General features: G+C 42.2%; 1 protein-coding gene across 1 annotated transcript in view; it reads right to left on the bottom strand.

The window, feature by feature from the left end:
• The window catches only part of TMPRSS15 (transmembrane serine protease 15), a 619275-nt gene that overhangs the window by 272382 nt on the left and 320733 nt on the right, over positions 1-26160 (bottom strand). The gene's annotated exons all lie outside the window — the stretch shown is intronic.

The following is a 26160-nucleotide window of genomic DNA, read 5'->3' as shown; positions in this document are numbered from 1 at the left end:
ATCAAGTCATTAAATGTATTTTTAAATAATAAAAAGGCACAAATTATTACACCTCCCTGTTCATTAACCGGTTCCCGACCAGCGCACGCTGATGTATGTCGGCAGAATGGCACAGGCAGGCATATTGGCGTACAGGTACGTCCAATCTCCAATGCCGCCCTGCCATTGCGAGCGCACCACCGGCGGCGCGCTCGCATGCTGTTCGGGACCCCCGTGAGTCCGGTCGCAGGTCCCGCGGACTCGATCGCCGTGGGCATACCTTGTAAACAGCATCTCACCGTTCTGCCTAGCAACTAGTGACGCAGATCTCTGCTTCATGTGATTGGAGTAGAGATCAGTGTTCACTAAATTAAAGCCCAACCCCCCCACAGTTAGTAACACACCCCTAGGAACGCTTAACCCCTACACTGCCACCCACTGGTTAACCCCTTCACTGTCAGTGTCATTTATACAAGAATCACTGCATTTATATAGCAGTGATTGCTGTATAAATGACAATGGTCCCAAAAATGTGTCAAAAATGTCCGATGTGTCCGCCATAATGTCCCAGTCACAATAAAAATCGCTGATCGCCACCATTACTAGTAAAAAAAAAAAATATTAATAAAAATGCCATAAAACTATCCCCTATTTTGTAAATGCTATAACTTTTGCGTAAACCAATCAATAATCTCTTATTGCGATTTTTTTTTACCAAAAATATGTAGAAGAATATGTATCGGCCTAAACTGAGGGAAATTTTTTTTTTTATATATATTTTTGGGGGATATTTATTATAACAAAAAGTAAAAAATAATGTGTTTTTTTTTTTAAATTGACGCTCTATTTTTGTTTATAGCGCAAAAAAAAAAAACGCAGGGGTGATCAAATACCACCAAAAGAAAGCTCTATTTGTGGGGGAAAAAAAGGATGTCAATTTTGTTTGGGAGCCACGTCGCATGACCGCGCAATTGTCAGTTAAAGAGATGCAGTGCAGAATCGCAAAAAGTGGTCTGGTCTTTGACCAGCAAAATGGTCCGGTCTGTAAGTGGTTAATAAAACACTCTTTTTAAATGCATCTGTTATAAGTACCTCAGTTTGGCTTGGTATGAATCTCCTCTACAGGGTAATTACCTATACAGCTGCATTCAGACTGGGAGAGGAAGGAGTGGGAGCTGATCAGATGCATGTAATGTCATGAGAAGGAACATACCATTTTTGAAAGAAAAGAGAACAACTACTGGAACTTTTCAGATGTTACTTAAAGTCATAAGACATAAAACACAATATACTAAAAACATGCCTTTTATATGTTGATACAGTATCATCTTTTGTGTTAAAAAGACATTATTTTATATAAAAAGATCTTGTAGTCTCGTCTTGTATGATTATATCACCAGTGCATACTGTATTTAACCTGATACAGAATTTTCCACCAGACAAGTATCTCTCTCAATCTCTTGCGTATATCATATATACAATTTATCAAGAGAACAATCACATAAAACCCAATGAGGGTGATTGACTTCAGGTTGCTTTCAAGGGGCACGAGTATCATTTCTCAACACGTTTCTCAGGTTCTGTAACCTCCTTCATCAAAGAAAAGAATATGCTTAAACAGTATATGTCAATTTAAATGGGGTGTACTCATGCAGTAATGCCACTCAGTTCAACATCATACAATCAGTTAAAACAGTTGTTTAGTTTCCAGTATGTTGTGTATAATTCATTCAAGCCATCATTGGCCACCATTATTCAAGAAGGAACATGATGATAGGAGAGAGAGCAAAGAGTTGACCTCATCAGTCTGCTGTTTTAGTCTGGGGGAGGTAGAGAGAGGACACCACTGTATTTTTTAACTGTAAGTGGTGTCATCCATTCTCTGTGCTGTTTGGTTGGGCTGTATAGCTCTCAGCACTGGATGGACATAAATACCATTCATTTGGCAAGTAAAAAAGCTGTTTTGTATGTATTTGCCTGAAGTTCAGCTTTAATACAATATGTGCTACAATTCCATTTCACATGGGATCAAAAACAATGGTTGTCAATGGTTGTCAATGTCATCTGTAGTGCTAGCAGCATGTTTCTGCAATCACCTGTGCATATAAAGTGCTTTGTCAAGGCTATTATAAATAAATAGTTGAGATTCCATGAGCCAACCAGTATTAACAACAGAAACTCACTAAAAGAAAGATTGTTCACAGGCTTAAAAAGGCTTTAAAAGGAAGTAAAACCTGATGGGTTTTATGTCCTTTTTAATTCCCTGCAAAGTAAAAGCATAATGTGCTAGTATGCATCGCAGTAGAGAGGAGGACACCTGGAGAGCAAGCTGGTAGCATGGTCTTGTCACTATGAGAACATGTTTAGCGCTCCTTCGCCTTGTCAATTCATGTGATGGGACGGACCAACGCGAATTAAAAAGCAAAAACCGGATCCAAGTGGGGGGGGGGATAGGGACATATAATAGTGGGATACAGGCATATATAAGGTTTCAATTATCCAAAGACATGCTGGAAGGTTAATTGGATCCTGTCTAAATTGTCCCTAGTATGTATGAATGTGAGTTAGGGACCTAGATTGTAAGCTCCTTGAGGGTAGGGACTGATGTGAATGTACAATATATATGTAAAGCGCTGCGTAAATTGACGGCGCTATATAAGTACCTAAAATAAATAAATAAATAAATGAGTGACATATGAAAAATAATAATGGGATAATAAAAAAAATTTTAAGCATATATATATATATATATATATATATATATATATATATATATATATATATATATATATATATATATATATATATATCATATTTCATTTTTTTATTTATAAAATAGCTTTTGTACATATTTTTCTACCTTCTATTTTTATATAATCTTATACACTATATATTATATAGAGATTAATTAATGATATGTTTAAATGATTTGTATATATTTTTTTCAGAATGCCATGCATATATATCTGTCTATGTTGTATAATGAGCCGGAATTGCAATAGTAAACTTTCCCAGAGGGAAGGACCTGAAATGTGTCTACAGCCAAATCACAAATGTCCCTCCCCCCCCGGTTTTCGGTTTACTGCTTTTTTAATTCATGTTGGTCCATCCCATCACTTGGCTTGACAAGGCACAGGAGCGCGATACATGTTGTCAAAGTGATGGGACCACACTACCAGCTTGCTTTCCAGGTGTCCTTCTCTCCACTGGCTCTGGCTCTGTTCTTCCAGCGCAGCGAGTGACATCATTGCTAGCCGCCACTTCCGTACGGTGTCTCTGCGGAGAGATCAGTTACAGCTTTTGATGACTGTTACCTTTCCAGTGCGGTACATGCCATTTCCCAACATCTGCCTCTCATCTGTCCTAGGGTTTCCACCTCATCCCTTTAAACCTGAACACTGAATATGAATTACACAGGTTCTGAGGCTAATTTAATGCAAATAAAACACTAAGTGAGTTTACTTACCATCTTAATCAGCCACAGAACCTGTGTAATTAATATGTGTCTTGGATTAAAGGGATGATGTGGCAAACCTAATCGGTTCCCCTGATCCATCTGCCCAGTCCAGCTGTTATACACCTATGCTGGAGCCTGCAGGCATCGAGACACATCCTGGGCTTTTCCATCTGAGGACAAGTAAGCAGATCTAGCCACTGGTGATTGTATACATCAATTGGACACCACTGGTTTGCACAGATTTTTAATTAAGGTTATACTTTCTTACAACAAACATTATATTTTTACTTAATGGGAACTTTCTGTCAACTTTATGCCTTTCACTCGGAGTATCCATATACTCAAGATAGCATTACCTGGATCTAAGCGCTTCTATGGAACTTTTTGTGGCTTCCTTCATGTTACTCCTTCTCAGGGGTATTTCCTAGCAGCTATAGTTTACTGGATTGACACTATTCCTGCCCATCTTCCTTCATCCTGTGAAGAATCGGGGAATCTGGGGTATCCCATTTCGTCCTACATCCCATCCCAAGTACTTCAGAAATAACAATCCTAAAATACACCCCTAGACTGATTATTGAGCCAGAATGAGTGAAATGTTGCTGTGTGCCTGGCTGCCTCTTCACTAACTCTGGGGAAGAACCGGTTAAATTACAGGGGCTCCTACTGGGGCAGCACTACATGTGTATTTAGCTGCTTGGCTGGAGTTCAGATTTAATGTAGTGATTCAGATCTTAACTGTGGTTGGCTATTTTTACAAAACTGCTATGAAGTAAGAATTATTGTTACTAAATTTGAAATGCTAGCTGCAATAATTAGTGAATATGACTAATATAGGCTGTGGAACTTACAAAATTCAAGAACACTGGGACTTTCTTTTAACAGTCAGAGATAAAAGTTTGTAAATCTCTTGTTAAAGTTGTCAGTCACAAAAGAAACAAGATGACAAGAAATCCCTAAGTTACCCGCATTCAGCTATCATCTATCTAAGGCCACATCAGCACTTAGTGATTTTTGTTTTATTGAATCTTGTGGTAAGAGTCACTTGGGAAACTATGATAAGATTTAGTGTAGCCCAAATGGCCATAAAAACAATGAGAGTAAAATATAAAGTTGTAAAGAGATCTAGCATACAACAAAATATGCTTTAAGTGGATCTAAACCCTATTACTAAAATGATTGCAGCATAATAAAAAAATAAAAAACAGAAACTGACTAAAATAGTGATCTTCAATTCAGGGCTGCCCTGAAGTATTACTTCTTCACCACTAGATGTCATTAGTCTTTAAAGTTGAATGATGGCAAGAGTCAACTACCCGACTTCCCCTGAGCTCGGGCTGTCATGGACCTGCCTTCTGGGGCAACATCATCCTGCAGCCAGATCATTATGCCACTGACAGAGAATAGAAAGGCCCTATGATTCATCAGATCAGCAAAAGGCCCTTGGAAAAATGTATCTTTCTCTCTATATACTGTATATAGTGGTAGTGTGGTACCCCACCAGTGTATGTACCCAGAATTCTCAACCGAACGGGTTTAGGGGCTCCAGGGAGCTTGTAATGTTAGGAGGAAACTGACTTTTCAGTTTCCTCATTATTTACTAAAATCCGTTTTGGGACTTGGAGCCCGGGGATTTCGTAGCGATCCGGGTGGGATGAAATCCCCAGTCCTGGGTCCAGATTTTGGGACTCACCAGCACACTGACTGGTCAAGCATGTGTTGGACTATTTGTAGACACCTGACCATGGTTCTGGGCTCCATCCTCCCGAGGAGTCCAGGCAAGAAAGGAGAAGTGTGCATGTTTGCACAGTTCTGTTTGTCAGAGCAGACAGAGGGTCCAAGGCTGTGGGCTGGAATAACAAGGAAGCTGGGAAAGAGTGCTGAGGTACAGTAATTCCGTTATAAAGTTAAGAGGGCTGAAGCAAAGCATGAGCAGCAGAGCTGACCATGGAGTCAGGTGGCTTGTTATTTTTTGTTTACTACTGCTGTGAAATTGAAACCCCTGTGTGGGAATTCTCAATGGACATCTTCTTTCTTTAATAAAAGTGGGCCAAAAAGCCCTAAAATTGAATTTCTGCTGTGGATTGGTCTCGCTAACAGGTGCTACACTTGAGTTAAACAACCCCCAATATCACAATAGATATATCTATATAGAGATATATATCCTGTGTGTATCTATATATATATATATATATAATGTTTATGTATATATTATGTATCTTCTGACACATACCCACATGGCCAGATGACCAGTTTCGGTCTCACCTTAGGTATGGCCAATTGTACACCCAAGAGCTTACAGTCTTTCATAAAGAAATAGATTCCCATTCTGTAATTTACACAAGAAAAGTAACAGCTGGTGGGAACAGCTGGAAAGAATGAAAACTGCGTCATGCTGGGAGCAGAGTACCTATTAAAACAAATGTCTAGTTTTATCGACCAAATTATCTAGACAATATATAATACATTATGCTCTTCATTATTTCACATAGGAGATTGTGCAGATTAAGTCATGACCTGACTAGATTGTGCACTTATTCGCGTTTACAGGCAAATATCCTGCCCACAATAGTACAATATGTAACGGCTAATATTACCGATTAGTTCTTTAACTGCGTTTCTTTAATCTGTCTTCCAGAACAATCAGCACGGGTAATATTCTTCACTATAATTACATGGTCATTGTTGATGTTTAAGCTTTCTGCAAACATTCCTTCTTTCAGTGATTCAACTAATTTGATTATCTTTTAAGTGATTTCCAATTCTCCTCTATAATTGGATTTGTGTGAAAAATAATGGAAATATATTTATTTGTTTGTTTGTTGTACAGCTTAATACTTTTTGAATGAGATTCTGGTATTTCAGCTAATATGAAGTATACAATTATTCAAAATATTTTTTTTTTCTAAAGCTTAAAAAAAAACCTTCACAACCCTTTTCCAAGAGGCAAAAATTGCCCTGCAAAAATGACATTGATATAGGTTATACAGTATGTACCATATTACAGTCCAAGATCTTCCTGTCCTTCTTGGAGACATGCATTGATCCTTACCCCATTGTGACCAAAATAAAAAGGCTATGGTCCATAGGCATTTAAATGTTTCATCACAATTATGCATGTAACAACTGCAAATATAGAAATTTTCCAACAAGCCAGTTAATACCCTGTGACCCAATTTTTCCCAAACAAACATCCTTTGCTGTTACTAAAACATATTACCATTGTATGAGGGCATAGAAGAACTTCCTATTCCAGGCTATTGAGCTCAAGGACCGCCTGCTGTCTGCAAGCCAGGAAGAAGGAATTGGAGAACACTTTGGAACGGAGTTAATTCAGAGGAAATTCCAGAGATCTGTGACTACAGGATTAAGGAGTGATAATATCAAGATGGCTCTGAAGCAGTATTTGGAAGATCCCTCCACTCCAGATGAGGTACTCATCAAGAAGGTGAATGAAGTAGATAAGATGGAGATGGAAAGGAAACAAAAACAGAGGAAGCTTCAATCTTCAAACACCTCAAGTGCTAAAGTGCAGCAGGTAGATGTCCCCTCAGTCTGGGAACTCAGTGTACTGAGAGCAGGCACTGAACAAGGGTCATGGCTGTCGCCTACTCACCCCCTTTTTGCAAGTCAGACTGGGCTGGAAAAGTTACTCCAGACCCAGAAAGAAATACTAGAGATGATAACAATGTTGATGACTCATCTGGCGAACCCCCAGATAGAAGAAGTCTCTTCACAAAAGGCTCTGGAGATCTCTAGCCGCCCCACAAAACCAGTGCAGAGAATCTGTTTCAAATGTGGAGGAGTATGACATCTCAGGCAAGTGTGCCCAAGTCCAGTGGCTAAATCAAAGTTCAAGCAGCCGGCGGAAAACTTCAGAGGGCCCCAGTGAAGGAGTTGACTGGGCGCCCGGTTGCTTAATTAAATCCACACTACTCCCACGTCTCAAATCTCAGGGGTGCAGAGAAGCAATGGCGGAAGAGAAAGTCCCCTAAAACCTAGGGTGAAAATACAGGCCACCAAGCAGGCCAAAGGTACCACATTCAGTGGGATACCCCCCAAGCTGGTGGAATCCTCCCTGACTCACTTTCGACCCAAGTACAGCAGGAGAGGCTGAGACGTTTGGCACCTTGGTCATAGTGTGCCCTCATCCCCCGACTGCTGACAAAAGTTCCCTTATTATTGGAACAAATACAGACTTGGTAAGAAGGCTTCTTACACCACTAGTACTCCAGAAGGGACCCCCTCCTACTAAGATGCATCCAATGTTGGTGCAGACATCCCTAGATCTAAAGCAGGAAGAGGAGGCTCCTGAAGAGGGAGTGGGGAAAATCTAGCTCTTGGATAGGGGAAAGAAATGGATCCAGCCCGGTGAAGTAGCCTGCCTGAGAGCCCTTGTCAAGTTGAGTTGGAAGAAGCCAGGTCCCTTCGCTGTCCACGAGGATACAAGTCAGGAAGACAAGAAGGGGTTAGAACTTATCCCAGAAGTGTTGCCCACCAGGACATTGAAGAGGGCTCATGGCAGGGTTTCAGTCACTGTCCGTAACGTAGAAGCTGTGCCACTGAGGGTGCCATCCAGATTACTGTTGGGGCAGGTTAGTCCAGCAACCCCAGTCTTGGCATGTAGCCTGAAGGAAGAGATCCCTCAAGAAGAATTCTGTCTCAAGAACACGCCACTTACCCCTGCCTGGAAGGAAAGAGCTAAGGCTCAACTTTTAAAATGGAGGAACGCTTTCTCAAAAAGCGAGTTCGATGTGGGATTAGCCAAGAGTGCCACCCATCGGATTCGACTAGAAGAGGACAAGCCTTTCAGAGAAAGGGTCATGCGAATCCCATTGGGAGATCTGGAAGATCTGAGAGAGTAATTGGCTGAACTTAAGAGAACGGGAATTATCCGAGAGTCCAGGAGTCCTTATGCCTCCCTAATAGTAGTGGTGAGAAAGAAGAATGGGTTTTTACGCCTATGCATTGACTATAGAACCCTGAACCAGGGGACCATTCCTGACCAGTACACCACTCCTCGGATGGAGGATGCTCTACAGAGCCTATCGGGAGCAAAGTGGTTCAGTGTGATGGATTTGAAGAGTGGATATTATCAGATTCCCATGTGCCCCGAAGATCGAGAGAAGACTGCTTTCATCACCCCAGTGTTTTTTTTTTAGTTCAACTGGATGTCACAAGGACTGTCTGGGGCCCCAGCAACTTTCCAGAGACTGATGGAAAAAACCGTGGGTGACATGAACCTAATAGAAGTACTGATCTACCTGGATGACATAATAGTGTTTGGAAGAACATTGGAAGAACATGAAGAACGCCTGGAAAAGGTCCTGAAGAGACTTCATGAGGAAGGCCTGAATCTCTCTATGGAGAAATGCCAGTTCTACCAGCCCTCAGTGAATTATCTGGGACACATTGTGTCTGAAGAGGGAGTAGCGACTGATCCCAAGAAGTTAGAAGCTGTCACTTCTTGGCCCAGGCCCACCAACGTAACTGAACTCATTTTTGGGTTTTTGTTCATACTATAGAAGGTTCGTGGAAGGGTTCGCAAAAATAGCCCACTCACTCACTGAGCTTCTAAAGAATCAAGAAAGAGGTTAGTAAAAACCAAGATCAGTCGGGAAAGCCAAAAGAAGGGACCAGAAAGAAAAAATAATCCATCCAGGTTCAGTGGACTCCAGAATGTGAGGAAGCCTTCAGACAGCTGAAATGGAGCCTTACCACTGCTCCGGTCTTGGCCTATGCCAACCCTGCCAAGCCAAGCCTTACGAGCTGCACATGCATGCCAGTCGAGATGGGCTGGGAGGAGTGCTCTGAGAGCATGGAGGGCACCTGCGACCCATTGCCATGTGAGCAGAAGTTTGATACCTGCTGAAAAAAACGATCCCACTCACAAGCTTGAATTTCTGGCTCTGAAGTGGGCAGTGGTAGACAAGCTGAAGGACTATCTGTACGGGGCTGAATTCATAGTGGCCACAGGTGGCTAGCTGCTCTTTCGGCATTTACCTTCAGCCTGAAGTATAGACCAGGAGTAGGTAACCGAGATGCGGATGCTCTGTCCAGAAGGCCCCACGACCCTAAGGATCCCTCAGAAGACTGGACTCAGCTTAACCCAGAAGGAGTAAGAGCCCTGTGTGAAAGGACAAGTCAATATCCCAAGCTATCCAGGAAGGATCTCAGGAGAGATCAAGAGGAAGACCCATTGTGTGGAATGGTGCTGAAGGCATTGGAACACTAACAGTCTGAGGCATTGCAGAAGAGCCCCAGTAAGGAAGCCCGGCTGTTGTTGAAGCAATGGGATTGGTTGCAATTGCAACAGGGGGTGGTCTACCGAAGGGGCCCCTCCGATAATCCAGAAGAGAAGTGGCAGCTGTTCTTGCCAGAAAAGCACAGAGGGAGGGTACTCATTGCCCTACACGGCTACCATGGCCATTTGGGAGCCGAAAGGACCCTTCAATTAGTGAAGGACAGATTCTACTGGCCCTACATGAGGAAAGAAGTGGAGAATTACTGTCATTCCTGCCTCAGGTGCATACAACAGAAGACATTGTCTCAGAAGGCTGCCCCAATGGGCCATCTGGAGATCCAGGGCCCAATGGACCTGGTTTGCACAGACTTTCTCTGTTTAAAATCCTAAGTGGGCAAGGGGACATCTTTGTGGTAACAGATCACTTCACCTGCTATGCCCAGGCATTTCCCACTAGAGAGACCAGCAAGCAACCACAGTGGCAAAGACTCTCGTTGAAAAATTCTTCGTCCATTATGGCTTACCCCAAAGGATACATTCGGACCAAGGGAGAGACTTTGAGAGTAGGTTGATTAAAAGACTGCTGGATTTGCTAGGCATACAGAAGTCCAGGACTACTCCTTGTCTACAAGGGGACCCTCAGCCAGAAAGGTTCAACAGGACCCTCTTGAATATGTTGGGGACATTAACTGCGGAGCAGAAACCCCACTGGAGTAGACACATCACGGCACTGGTCCATCCCTACAATAGCACCAAGAATGACGCCACTGGGTATTCACCCTACCGACTAACATTTGGACTTCAAGCCCGATTACCAGTGGATCTGGCTTTTGGAACCTCCTTGGATCACACATCAGAGACCTCCGATAGAGGATATGTGGATAGGCTGAGGAGAAACTTGATAAATTGCTTACGAGCAGGCCCAAGCCACATCAAGCTCTAGGGAGAACAGGAACAAGAGGAACTTTGATCTAAAAGTGAGAGTCCAAGATCTTCAGCCAGGTGACAGGGTTTTGCTAAGGAATCTAGGCATCCCAGGCAAGCATAAGCTGGCTGATCACTGGAGGTTGCAGCCTTACGTTGTGTGTAGGAAACTTCCAGGGCTCCCAGTGTATGAAATTAAGCCAGAAGGAAACATGGGACCAGTGAAGACTTGGCACAGGAATCATCTCATGTCTCTCACTAAGGTAGTTAGGATAAGTAAAGAGGAGGAACCTTCATCCCCATCCACCGATGTGAGTAGGCCAACAACCAGATCGCAGCCTGCGCCTTCTGCAGAGGAAGATGAGGAAGTGGAGATGAGTTGGCTGTGGCCTACAGAAACTTTAGAAGCAGATGCTGATGATTTTTCCGGAGTGGAAGAAGATAACAATGGGACTCTCAGAGCAGAGGCCCCAGAATTTGTACCAGCATCTTATTCTAGAACTCAGTACTCTTAACTGCTCCCCACCTGCAGACACTGAGAAAGGGGTTGAAGATACTTTCCAGAAAGAAATGGATACCCCGGAAGTGCAAAGAGAGACATTCGCCCCCCTCGCAGACTGACCTATGATACATTGGGCAAATGCTCTGAAGCCTCCCAGTTTGTCAGCAAAAGAAACCCTGAACTGTCTGGTCCCTCTACTACTGATTCAGTAGGGGACAGCCCCACCTCACCCCTTGGCACATCTGTACCAGATATGGTAGTATCAGCTATGAGTTCACAGGATAGCTCCTCACCATATGATAACTGGTGGGAAGTTCCTCTGTCCGTATTATATGACCGTATAGGCGCTAAGATACAGGATAGAGCCAGCATTTGTTAAAGCAGGGGGAGTGTGTAGAGCTGACATCCTTGCCTATTGATGTGGTGATGTATGCTTAATGTAAGGTTTATGGACATTACTGTGGTTTCATACCAGAGCCATCTAGTGGGTAACACACCTGTTTATTATTACCTCAGAAAAACCTAAAGACTTGTAAAGGAAGTTACTTTTTTGGGGGATTCTGAAGGTTGACCTTGTTACCCGGGAGTCCGTGTGACCTACCCATGAACACACTTTTACGCAGGGCATGCTGGGTAGGGGATAAAAGGACTGGAGCAGCCATTTTAGGTCTCTTGGGACCACGCTGCTTGCCTGTGCGGATCTGTGGGAGGGCTTCCCAGAGACAGCGGCCGATTGCCATCGCAGAGTGCCGGGGAGTTTGTTTGTGAGGTGATCGGAAGGAGCCTGAAAGACGGTGGCCAGATTAAGAAGGTCCAGAATCGGAGAACTGGATTGATTCAGAGAAGTGATACAGAGCGTCTGGCCCATCAGATGGAGAGGAAAACTACAGTCACTGAACCAAAGTGATCACGCGGATCTCTGATCCAGTTGGTGAGCGGGTTACGGCCCAACATTTGTTAACCTTTGCATGCAGTTAGACTCACATACAGGCCTCATTGGAACCTGTAATTCCACGGAGGCATAGCAGAGCAACTGACTACCTTGGCGCCTCAAGCATTGTAAATAAGTTACTGGAGTTGCACCAGGAGCATTTCAGTGTGATCCTCCATGAACTTTGGATTACAAATACAAAGGAGTGACTTTAGCTAGCGAAGAAAAGAAGACCCCCAATAAAGTACTTTAAGTACTTTAAGTGAGGCCTCACATATAGCTTTTAAGCAGCGGGAGCTCCCAGGTCTATATATGTATATATAAGTAAACAGTTTATATTATTTTATATTGGAATATATTGTGATGTCATCCTATGTTGGGATGACAGCACAATTTCTGTAACCATCTTTTTAAATAGTTTGCAGTAAACAATATTTCTGGTTAAGTATCCAGTTGTGTGGCGTACTTTTTTTCCCCACCAGGTGGAGCCAGTGGATTCTGAGGGTATAATACAGGTACTTTGCATTGTTTTATATTGTACTGTATTACATTGCACCACAGCTGTGCCAAGAGGATTGATTCAAGTTAGTGGGGTTTCTCGGTAGAGTGCAGGCCCAAACCAGCAGCTCCTTCGGGGGTCAGTGCTATATATACTTACCCACTGAATTTGTTGCTGCCTAGAAAACTCCACTTTGGGGGACAATTCCCTTTTTTTTTTCACCCACTGAGTTTACTTCCTGATGAAGCCAAGTGGATGGGTGATGTAACGCATGGAAGCGGAGCCAGGTGATGTAATTCTTAGTCCGGAGCTCGATACTGGAAGCATTATGCTTGTATTTGTCTGAAAGCTTTTATATCATTTACTAAATATAAATATTTTTTTAACTTTTTTTTTTGTATTAATAAATAATACATACTACACTATTGGTGGCTCTCCTCTCTTTTGCATGGTAAGTGACTTGAAGACGTTGCTCTTTAAGGAAATCATTCTTTGATAAAGTGGATCAATGTGGAGGACCAATCCCTTGGATGTGAGATCCTACGGAGGACCTGTTTACTTATGCATTGTAGACTTGTATATTTATATAGATCCACAAACAAGGTGAACAAACCATACAGCTGGTTTATTTGTGGTGGTACAGGGAATGCAGTGATGTAAAGATAGTCAAACATGAAAGACACACTGTTTAATCACTTTAACTGAACTTTTTGGGGACTTTTTTTATTATGGAATAATTGGTGTTATTACTACATTAATTTTAAGACAAAATGGTATCGTATTTCTCATATACTCAAACACCGAAGATCAATATTGTATGCGTTATTCATTGTTTTGACTATATGCTACTATTTAAATATCAATTGGTTCACTTTTGATTATTCACACATTATCTTGTTGTTGGTTGTTAATATATTGCTATGGAATATTGATTTATAGTATTCACTTTTGAGCTTGAATAGGTTCCTTGTATAAACAGCACAAACACATTTCATAGTTTTTATTTTTTGGTGTAGGAAAATATTTAGTGGTTGCTGCAGCTTCTTGTTATTTTAATTCTCTTTGTTTTTTTTAGTAGTATCTTATTGGCAGCGCACATCATCTTTTAATAATAGATACTCACCCACTTGCCCTCTTCCATCACCTCCCTGCTGCAGAAGCCCACCCCACTGTTAAAATACACGGATCAGCACTGCGGCTGATTGGCTGCTGTGCTGATCAAACATTTTTCATCAAGTTCTTTCATAGGAATTTGATCATTAGACTTCTCAGGAATGGGAACATCCAGAGATGGATCAAAATTCATCTGATCCCTGCTGAATCATCTGAATTTCAATCCATCTATGGCCAGCTTAAGCTCCAGTGCTAGAGCCCACTCTAGCTCATTTTCAGTGCTGAAGCCCATGCTGGCTAAACTCCAGTGCTGGAGCTCACCCTGGCTAAGCTACAGTGTTGGAACCCACCTAGATAAGCTAGGCTCAAGTGTTGGAGCTTACCGAGTGGATAATGGCGCTGCCTCTCCAACATGATAGTGTTCAGGTCTGGAATTTGTCTGCCATTTGGCTGCTCAAGCATAAGCACTGTCACGTGGAAGAGGGCACATACTCCTCCATAACCAGAAGCTTCAGTCCATTAGAGAAACAGAAAAGTTTTAGCACTCATTTTTGCCTGGAAAGGTCAAAGTAACGGTGTCTATGTAAAGCCCATTTTAAGAGAAAAAGTTTGACAAAAGTTCTAAACCTTCTTCACTCTGCCAGGAAGTGTGTTTTTATTGCTTTCGTTGTCCCCATTGGGAAGATCTCTTCACTTTCTGTTACGTTTGATGTCTTGTCTTCCTTTTAGAATGGAATCAAAGAAAAATCCTTTGGGGACAGGGGGGAAACGGAACACTTTATACAAAACCTCAAACAAAGTTATCTAGATTTAGTCTTAAAATGTCTATATAATGAGTTTTAGCTTTTTGCTACTGCAGTGCCAGCAGTAGCCCTATAAGCCTGCAATAGTCAATGGTGACCATGAGAAAAACCCCTACCATGCATCAAGCCATGTGCGAAGGAACTATAGAGAGCATGACTGTACGAAGATTTGCAATAAAGCACGATGAACAGATACATATGGGTACTGCTGCCAGTTTGCCCAACTAATGGTGACTTTGGAATGGGCATCAGTGGTAATTTCAAACTCTCCCCTCCTCCAGTGCCTCCCTCTTACCACTGAGCATATGCATGTTGCCATTTTATTTTATCATCTATGTATTGCCACCAGTACCTATGTGTTTTATGTTTATTGACACATTTGCTATTTTTTTTTTATTAGTCCATTTCTAAAATTGCCCTTTTGTTGCTCATGTATTGTTGTTTCTCTTGTATTGTCGTAACACCCATTTTGTTGATCTATATTTTTCTTGCACAACCAAACCCAATTAATATGAAGCAACTTTTGAAACCTGCTTATATCTAACTTTCTGCTACTGTTCTTTTGAATCAGCTATTTATTCAAATTACAGCAAAACTCAAATTTTCACATCTGCTCGAGGGCCCGATACTTCCCCTACCTCACCCCAGTTAATAGTAGAACAGTGGGGGATTTTTATTCTTTGCAAAGTTTCACTGCTAAGCTTTAACTGCCACAACAACTTTACGTATAGAACTTCTCCTCCACAAATCACTATCTGCCTACTTTAGACCTGACATATTTTATCATTCTTTTGTGCAAATTAAAAAGCAGTCTCCTACAAGGTTATGAGACCTTTTCTAGCAGACAAACATTTCCTAATATTCAGTCTCTTGGCACAAAGAGATATAAAATTGAGGAGATTAGCAGAGAAGAGACAGATATCATTCCCAACAATGAATGACACATAATAACTAGTGATTACACATACTGAAGGAGTAGGTGTTTGTTAAAAGAAAAAAAAAATGACAGGAAAAAATTGAAAAAGCGTAATCTCATAAAAATGACTGATGTTCGAATTGTAATCTTCACAGAATACATAAAATTTAATCAATATCATGTTTAGTACTCTCTGTCAAACATGCAGGCAGAGATATATCAAGTCTATTGTTAACACACATGTTTCCTACATTATTGTGGCACTTACATCATGTGCTGGGCAATCAGCACAGTTATCTCTACGTCATTCATTATCTTACTCTGTAATTTTGGCGATGATAAGCAAAGGAAGCAAATTAATATTAGTCTTGATTTATAAAGAGCTACAGTATCTCTCAAATATGAGTACACCCCTCACATTTTTGTAAATAATTTATTAAATCTTTTCATGTGATAACACTAAAGAAATTACACTTTCCTACAATGTAAAGTAGTGAGTGTACCACTTGTTTAACAGTGTAAATTTGCTGTCCCCCTCAAAATAACTCAACACACAGCCATTAATGTCTAAACCGCTGGCAACAAAAGTGAGTACTTTCCCAAGTGAATATGTCCAAATTGGGCCCAATTAGCCATTTTCCCTCCCTGGTATCATGTAACTCATTAGTGTTACAAGGTTTCAGGTGTGAATGGGGAGCAGGTGTGTTAAATTTGCTGTTATCACTCTCACTCTCCCATACTGGTCACTGCAAGTTCAACATGGCACCTCATGACAAATAACTCTGAGGATCTGAAAAAAAGGATTGTTGCTCTACATAAAGATGGCCTAGGCTATAAGGCAATCAGACCCTGATTGCCAAGGCCCTGAAACTGAGCTGCAGCCAAGACCATACAGTGGTTTAACAGGATAGGTTCCACTCAGAACAGGCCTTGGTGACCTGAGGAAGGAGGCCATGCCCCTGAAACATGTTGCCACGGCAACTGTGTAATGCACTTACTCTCCCCCCCCCCCCGTATCCTGCTTGTGTATGTTTTTATGTCGTCGAAGAGCAGCTGGACTGGACCCTAGCCCATTAGGATATGCACATCGAGCATCGTGGTGGATAGCATCGGATGTGCTACCAGGATCCGGGCAGGTAGGTTGAACATCCATGGCTCTCCCTTCCCCTGTCAGGATCTTGATCTTTACCACATTAAAGCCGAGCTACACTACATTACACTTTGCGCTCTCTTCTTTTCTGTTTTATTGACGGAACCATGAATGCCAACATGAACTGTGACATACTGAAGTGGAGCATGATCCCATTACTTCAGAGACTGGGCCACAGGGCAGTATTCCAGCATGAGCTATTTTGAGCTATTTTGAGGGGACAGCAAATTTACACTGTTATACAAGATGTACACTCACTACTTTACATTGTAGCAAAGTGTAATTTCTTCAGTGTTGTCACATGAAAAGGTATAATAAAATATTTACAAAAATGTGAGCGGTGTACTCACTTTTGTGAGATACTGTATATACAGCATAAATGGGCAACTGTAGCAAATACTAGTCTAAAATATTATTAATGTTGACTTTAAGGTCCAAGTCTGGACTTATCAAGGTCCCCCCTCCCCTGTTTCCCCTCTCACCATTGAAACACCCCTACAAATGTTAAAAAATGAGTGGGAGGGGTCTGCAGGCAAAATGCTGTGGCTGATTATTTATTTTGAGGGGGTGATGGGGATTCAATTTAATGTCCAACTGAACTTTCAGTTTAAATCAGCTAACTACATTCCAAGCGCAATAAAATAACAGGTTGTCAAAATTTTCTTTTTGAAGAAACTACAACCTCAGTATAAAGGCCTTTCCATGCCAGCAGCTTTAAGCTAGGTACATACTATCAGTTTTTTTTTTTTGTTAAACCAGCAGGTTACCTAATGTTAGTACAGTGATCTCACTATTGACCCCCCCCCCCCCCCCACGCCAGAACACACAGGTCAGCGCTCGCAGCCATTGGCTGATCAGATGCGGATCGGCAGATGTTTTTTGGGCATGTCCCTTCGACAGAAGCGTGTTGGGTAGGCTGCCGTAGACACGGACTGAATTTTATATTTGGCCCACATGAACAGAGCTTTAGAGTGGGACCCTTGCTCTCTGTGTGTAAGCAGTGATGTCTCTGCCCCCTACTGAGTCAGACCTAAAGACCTGCAATCAACAAAACTCATGATCCCTGCTGAACGAAGAGCTCTAGCTTTGACTCAACAGGGGGGCATGTTGGACCTCTGCATAAGGACCACTGCTTCCACACAAAGCAAGGTTCTCACACGTCAACATATTGGCAGAAGAAAGGCTTTTTTTTTATTGGCCTTTGGCTGCTTTTTTAAAGGATGAACAAAAACTCAAAAAAACTGTAATGGGCCATACACACGATAGGATTTTCCGACAACAAATGTTCGATGTGAGCTTGTTGTCAGAAATTCTGACCATGTGTATGCTCCATCGGACATTTACCATCGGAATTTATGACAACAACTGTTTGAGAGCAGGTTCTCAAATTTTCCAACAAGAAGACTTGTGGTCAGAAATTCCAAGCGTGTGTACACAATTCCGACGCACAAATGTCCACGCGTGCTCAGAATCAAGCAGAAGACCCGCACTGGCTATTGAACTTAATTTTTCTTAGTTCATTGTACGTGTTGTTGACGTTCGGAAGTTCTGACAACATTTGTGTGAACGTGTGTATGCAAGACAAGTTTGAGCCAACATTCGTTGGAAAAAAATCCACTGTTTTGTTGTCGGAATGTCCAATCATGTGTACATAGCATTGGACTTTGAACACCTGGAAGGCATTTAGCAGATTGAAGTAAAAGTTCAGTGGGGCCTTAAATATGTTTTGCCCGCATTAAAAATAAACTTTAACCACTTGCTTACTGGGCACTTAAACCCCCCCCCCCCCCCCCCCTCCTGCCCAGACCAATTTTTAGCTTTCAGTGCTGATGCATTTTTGAATGACAATTGCGCGGCCATACAACACCGTACCCAAATTAAATTTTTATCATTTTTTTCCCACAAATAGAGCTTTCTTTTGGTGGTATTTAATTACAGCTGGGAGTTTCATTTTTTGCTAAACAAACAAAAAAAGATGCAAAATAAAAAAAAATAAAAAATCATGTTTCATAGTTTGTTATAAAATTTTGCAAACAGGTAATTTTTCTCCTTCATTGAAATGCGCTGATGAGGCGGCACTGGTGGGCACTGATAGGCTGCACTGGTGGGCACTGATAGGCACGGTTAAGGTGGCACTGATAGGCACAGATAAGGCAGCACTGATGGGCACAGATAAGGCGGCACTGATGGGCAAAGATGGGCACAGATAAGATGGCACGGATGGGTGGCACATATGGATGGCACGGATAGGTGGCACATGTGGGTGGCACGGATGGGCACGGATAGATACAACTGATAGATGGGACTGATGGGCACTGATAGGTGGCTCTGATAGGTGGCACTGATGGGCACTGATGGGCAGCACTGCTGGGCACTGATGGGCACTGGTAGATGACACTGATGGGCACGGATATGTGGCATATGAGGTGCAGCACTGTTGTTGAGGCAGATTGTGGGCACTGATGGGTGGCACTATGGGCACTGATGGGTGGCACTATGGGCACTAATGGGTGGCACTATGGGCACTAAGGGGTGGTACTGATGGGTGGCACATTTACTATATATATGTTGCACTGGCAGGGGGCAGATGGGCACTGATGGCTTGGCCATGATCGGGACTGAAGTCCCTCTCATGGCCGCCGGGGATCGGCTTTTCTTTTTCTCCTTGCGCTCTCGGCGCGAGGAGGAAAATAGCCGATTACCGGCTCTGTTTTGATCACATGATCAGCTGATCACGTGGTAAGGGGTCGGGATTGACCCCTTGCTTCGATCCGTGATCAGCGAGTCTATGAGACGTCCCGGGGGCGCGCAGGCAGCTCGTGCACGGGACGACGTCAATAGACGTAGTCCCGGCAAAGGAGGTCAGCGCTGTAGCCGTCATTCGGCTATAGCGTGGATCCCTAGTGGTTAAAGTTGTTTGATAAAACTTTCAAACATTTGGCTGTAACCTGGTTCCCTTATTGTACTACACATTCGTAAATTTTCTTTTAAAGGTACACTCTGGTCAAACAAAAAAACTGTCATTTAAAGAAGACCTTACATGGCAATACCAGGTCTGCTTCATGTCTACACCTCCGCCACCAACTGCTTGAATGTTAATCTGAACCCTATTGTAGCCAATGGGAGCCAAATCTTTTGAATCAGTTCTGACCATTTTCAAGACTAATATGCAAGGGATTGTCAAATAATGGATATGGAGAGCTTTAAAATGCCTTTAACCACTTCAATACAGGGCACTTATACACCTTCCTGCCCAGACCAATTTTCAGGTTTCAGCGCTGTCGCACTTTGAAAAACAATTGCGGTCATGCTACACTGTACCCAAGCTACATTTTTATCATTTTTCTCCCACAGATAGAGCTTTCTTTTGGTGGCATTTGATCATCACCTCTGGCATTTTTATTTTCTGCTAAATAAATTTAAAAAAAGATCGAAAAATGTGAAAAAAAATATGTTTTTTTGTTTCTGTTACAAAACTTTGTAAATAAGTACGTTTTCTCCTTCACTGATGGGCACTGATGGGGCTGAACTGATGGGCACTGATAAGGCGGCACTTATAGGCACCGATGAGGCGGCACTGATGGGCAGCTATGAGGTGGCACTGATGAGGTGGCACTAATGGGGCACTGATAGGCTGCACTGATGGGCACTGATAGGTGGCACTGATATGCAGCACTGAAAGGTGGCATGGATTGGCACTGATAGGCGGCACAGATGGCCACTGATAGGCAGCACAGATTGTCACTGATAGGTGGCACGGATGGGCATGAATAGGCACTGATAGGTGGCACTGTACACTAATAAATGGTACTGATGGATGCCAATCAGTGCCAAACAACAATGTCTGCCAGTGATGCCCATTGTGGGCACTGATTGGCATCCATTGTGGGCACTGATTGGCATCCCTGGTGGTCTAGGGTGGCATACCTGGTGGTGACTAGTGGTGGCATCCCTGGTGATCCTAGTGGCATCCCTGGTGGTCCAGTGTGGGCTGCATTGATAATTAATCAGCACAGACCCCCCCTGTCAGAGGAGCAGTCAATCGGTTCTCCTCTACTCACGTCTGATAGAAGCGAGTCAGGAAAAACCCATCACTGGTTCTTCCTGTTTACACTGTGGTCAGCCGTGATTGGATACAGCTGATCATGTGGTAAAGAGTCTCCGTCAGAGGGGGCGCACAGCAGCTTGATATCCTGCTGGACGTCATATGATGTCCGGTCAGGATATTGAAACCATTTTGCTGCCATTATTTTGCTATATGGCGGACGGCAAGTGGTTAAATAGCACACTATAAGACACATTTATAAAAGGAAAAAAAATCTATTTAAAGTGACAATGAATAACATTTCCCAGTCGCTCAATTTTGTTTTTGACAAATTTGATTAGATTTGTGTGACACCACTGATCAAATATGGTCATGTCCTTATTTGGTCAATTACATTACCAAGAATACCCTGTCTTAGACATGTGCAGAACATAAAAATGTGTTTAATTTCGGATAAATCTGCAATATTGCTATTTAACCAGTTCCTGACTGGCCGCTGCAGTTATACTGCGGCAGAATGGCTCCCCTGGGCGAGCCGTCATAGCTGTACATCGGCCCCTTAAGACACTGTAGAAGGCACGCGCGCACGCCTGATGCAAGTGCCTGATCCCTGTAAACACACAAATCATGGTCCTCTCAGGGGAGAGGATAGAGATTGTGTGTTTATACTAAGTATGAACACCGATCTCTCTCCTCCCCTAGTCAGTCCCACCCCCTCCACAGTTAGAACACCTTCCAGGGAACACAGTTAACCCATTGATCGTCCCTAGTGTTAACCCCTTTTCTGCCAGTGACATTTATACAGTAATCAGTGCATTTTTATAGCAGAATTGTCAATGGTCCCAAAAATGTGTCAAAAATGTCCAGATCACCGCCATTACTAGTAAAAAATAATAAAAATGCCATAAATCTATCCCCTATTTTGTAGACACTATAACTTTTACAAAAACCAATCAGTATACCCTTATTGCGATTTTTTTAACCAAAAATATGTAGAAAAATACATATCAGTCTAAACTAAGGAAAAATGTGTTTTGGAAAAAAAAAGGGATATGTATTATAGCAAAAAGTAAAAGATGTTGTGTTTTTTTCAAAATTGTCGCTCTTCTTTTTAAGAAAATAAAAAAATGCAGAGGTGATCAAATACCACCAAAAGAAAGCTCTATTTGTGGGAAGAATAAGCGTTCAATTGTGTTCACGTCTGCATGCAAACTTAAAACATTTTTATTTTATTTTCTTATTGATTTTACCTTTTATTTTTTATTTTTACACTGTTCTTTAAAAAAAAAAAAAAAAAAATGGCATCACTTTTTTCCTATTACAAGGAATGTAAACATAACAAGACCCCTTAAATATGAGATTAAAATTAAAAAATTAAAGTGACGTTTTGACATTGCTTGTGCCCTGCAATGGTATGGAGACAGGTGGGGGCCATCTTTCCCTCACTCGTCTCCATACCAAGCGAGGGAGAGGACCTCCACCACTACCGACAGCTCCAGTAAGCAGCAGAGGGCACCAGAGAGTGGAGGGAGGAGGGGACCTCTCCCGCCGCCAATAAAAATGGTCTTGTGACGCATCCTCCACAGAGACCACTTTTATCTGAAATTGGACCACTCAAGAGGATTACGGGGTTATGGTAGCTAGTTGCTGCATAACAACGATATCCCTCTTCAAAATGCCGACGTATATCAGCGTGAGCCAGTTTGGAAGTGGTTAATTTAGTGGATTTGTTTTGGAATTTGTTCTAATTCATTAATTAATTTTCTGAAGAATTACATATTTTCAGAACGATTCAAATTTGAATCGGTTGAAAATGTATGTATTTATTCTGTATGAAGAATAATGCCGCGTACATACGACCGGACTTTCTGGCAGAATAGGTCAGACGGAATCATTCTGTCAGATATTCCGATCCGATGGACCTAGAAATAGAAAATGTTTCAAATCTGTCCGACAGACTCAATTCCTATCGGTAAAGCCATTTGTCTGTATGCTGGTTTGACAGACTAAATACGATGCAAGGGCAGCTATTGGCTACTGGCTATTGACCTTTCTTTTTTAGTCCCATCTTATGTCATCACATTCAAAACTAATGGACTTTCGAACGGTCTTATGCCTTCTACACATGGTTGGGCATTCCGACAACAAAATACAATTTTTTAAGACGGATTTTGTCCTAAACTTGTGTTGCATATACTCAGTTGGACAAAGTTGTTGGAAAATCCGATCATTCGGAGCATGATGACGCTCATTCGTTACGACTGGACTACGTTGAGGCTACTATCCAATAGCTTTGGTCTTGTAATTTGATCTGAGCATGCGTGGCACTTTGTCCGATCGGAATTCTCTACAAATAATCGGAAAAAGTCAGATCAGATTTTGTTTTCTGAAAATTTGAGATCCTGCTCTCCAATTTTTTCCGTCGGAGTGTCCGACAGAAAAATTCCGATAGAGCCCATGTACAATTGGATTTTACGACAATATAATCTGATCGGACATTTCCCGTCGGAATTTCTGACCGTCTGTACAAGGCATTAGTCCGTTTGTGTGTGGCCAAGTCTGTTTGTTCGGAAAGTCCATCTGAACTCCGCTGAAAGTCTGTAGGGAAGACCGTCGAACGTAGTCTGCCAGAAAGTCTGGCTGTGTGTAGACGGCATAATTGGTTGTTACCCTGCGTCCTTAAAGAGGAGCTGCACCTTAAAAAAAATATATTAAAAGTCAGCAGCTACAAATACTGCAGCTGCTGACTTTTAATAAATGGACACTTACCTATTCCAGGGTCCAGTGATGTCGGCAGCAGATGACGAGCAACCTCTCATCTCTCAGCTGCCCCCACCGCCATCCTCTGTCAGGGAATCGGGAAGTGAAGTGTTGCAGCTTCACTGCCCGGTTCCCTACTGTGCATGCAGGAGTCGCCCTGCACATCTCCACTGGTCCCCGCTGTGTCCTGGGAACTGTGTGTTTCCCAGAACACAATGTGGGGGGGGGCATTTGCTGCGGCTAGCTTGTCCCAGAGGTGGGTGCAGATACCTGGATTATACAGGTATCTGCACCCCCCTGAAAGGTGCCAATTGTGGTACCGGGGGGAGGAGGGTTCCGATGAGCAGACCTTCCACTTTAGGGTGAAGGTCTGCTTTAACTACCCATGACTCATCAGCTGTCAGTGGGTCTCCCCACTGATGGCTAAATGTAAACAAATAATAGCGGACAATGAAAAATAAAGAAAAAAAACGGTGTGCCCCCCCCCCCCCCACCATACCAGGCCCTTTGGGTCTGGTATGTATTTTAAGGGGAGCCAAAATAAAAAAAACAAGTGTGGGTTCCCCCCAAAATCCATTCCAGACCCCTAACTGAGCATGCAGCCTTACAGGAAATGGAGGGGATGAGTGAGCCCCCCCCCTGAACCATACAAGGTCACATGCCCTCCACAATGGGGGGCTCTTTGCGGAAGGGGGCTTCCTCAAAGCACTTTGTCCTCATGTTGATGTGAACACAGGCCTCTTCCCCACAACCCTGGTCAGTAGTTGTGGGGGTCTGTGGGCAAGGGGCTTATAGGAATCTGGAAGCCCCCTTTAACAAGGGGGCCCCCAGATCCCAGCCTCCCCATGTGAATGATTATGGGGTACATTGTACCCCTACTCATTCACCAAATAAAGCATAAACAAACAAAAACAATGTCCCCCAAAGTAAATCCAGCATGTCAGCAAGCTTTGTTCATCATCATGATTAACATTGTGATCAACATTGTGATCAACATTGATCTACATAGGTGGACAACATGATTAACAATGGATTTACACCATGGGACATATTTTATTTTATTTTTTTAATGACTTTGTAACATTGTCTGCATGTCTATTTTTCACTGCATTTTTTTATATTTAATTTATTTTTTATATATATATATGATAGTTAAAACACAACAACCTTACCTTATTTACAACTTTTATTTAGTTTCATAATTAAACAGATATAAATAAATAAATAAATGCTGACACATAAAACTGCAACTGCAGTGCTGACAGCTCACCTCACCTAACCTTATCATTTCATGCAAATGGTATGATTTGAACTGATTTGCTTAAATGGTGGGAGGTATGGATTTTTTTCCCACAAGAAATCAATAGAACTGGCAGGGGGTTTGTAATTGTGAGTATAAACATCTACTAATAAAGATTTTTTTTTTATAATTTTCTGACTTAAAGACTTTTTATTGGATTTTTCTGCATTTAGTAATGGATTTGAGTTTTAAACATGAACCGTTATTGAAGCTTAAAGCGATACTGTCAGTCTTCTTATTCAGAGCCAAGTGCAGTGTCTGAACAGGCTCTCCTTGATACAGCACTGTCAATTTACACAGCGCTTTACATATATATTATACATTCACAAAAGTCCCTACTCTCAAGGAGCTTACAATCTAAGGTCCCTAACTAACATTCATACTAAGGCCAACTTAGACAGAATCAAATTAACCTATCAGCATGTCTTTGGAATATGGGAGGAAATCAGAGTACCCTGACACAGGCACAGGGAGACCATGCAAATGCCATGCAGGTAGTGTCGTGATTGGGATTTGAACCAGCGAACCTTTTTGCTTTTAGGTGAAAGTGCCAACCACTACACCACTGTGCCGCCCACTATATCAGTGATTCCGTGCCACTACCTGCTTTACTTCGACTGAAAAAAATAGCCAATGCTTCTGGGTATGGTAACCTTCTTCCATGTGACAGTGTTTGTGTCTAGTGTCAAAACTGTAGGCCAGAGAACTGTCACATACAGTGCCTTGAAAAAGTATTCATAGCCTTGAAATTTTCCACATTTTGTCATGTTACAACCAAAAACATAAATGTATTTTATTGGGATTTTATGTAATAGACCAACACAAAGTGGCACATAGTTGTAAAGTGGAAGGAAAATGAAAAACATTTATCAAATTTTTTTTACAAATAAATATGTGAAAAGTGTGGTGTGTATTTGTATTCAACTCCCTTTACTTTGATACCCCTAAGTAAAATTAAGTGGAACAGATTGCCTTCAGAAGTCACCCAGTTAGTAAATAGAGTGCCCCTGTGTGTAATTTAATCTCAGTTTAAATACAGATGTTCTGTGAAGCCCTCACAGGTTTGTTGGAGAACCTTAGTGAACAAACAGCATCATGAATGCCAAGGAACACACCAGACAGGTCAGGGATAAAGTTGTGGAGAAGTTTAAAGCAGGGTTAGGTTATAAAAAATATCCCAAGCTTTGACCATCTCACTGAGCACTGTTCAATCCATCATCTGAAAATGGAAAGAGTAAAGCACAACTGCAAACCTATCAAGACTTGGTTGTCCACCTAAACTGACAGGCCGGGCAAGGAGAGCATTAATCAAAGAAGCAGCTAAGAAGCTCCATGGTAATTCTGGTGGAGCTACAGAGATCCACAGCTCAGGTGGAAGAACCTGTCCACAGGACAACTATTAGTCGTGCTCTCCACAAAGCTGGTCTTTATGGAAGAGCGGCAAGAAAAAAGCCATTGTTGAAAGAAACAATGGCTTTTTGAAAGAAAGCCATAAGAAGTCCTGTCTGCAGTTTGCGAGAAGCCATGTGGGGCACAC

This window comes from Lithobates pipiens, unplaced genomic scaffold (genome assembly GCF_037356315.1).
Source record: "Lithobates pipiens isolate NorthernLeopardFrog02 unplaced genomic scaffold, aLitPip1_a1.2 Scaffold_16, whole genome shotgun sequence".
NCBI classification, from domain to species: Eukaryota; Metazoa; Chordata; class Amphibia; order Anura; family Ranidae; genus Lithobates; species Lithobates pipiens.
This window is presented reverse-complemented; position numbering and strand designations above follow the sequence as displayed.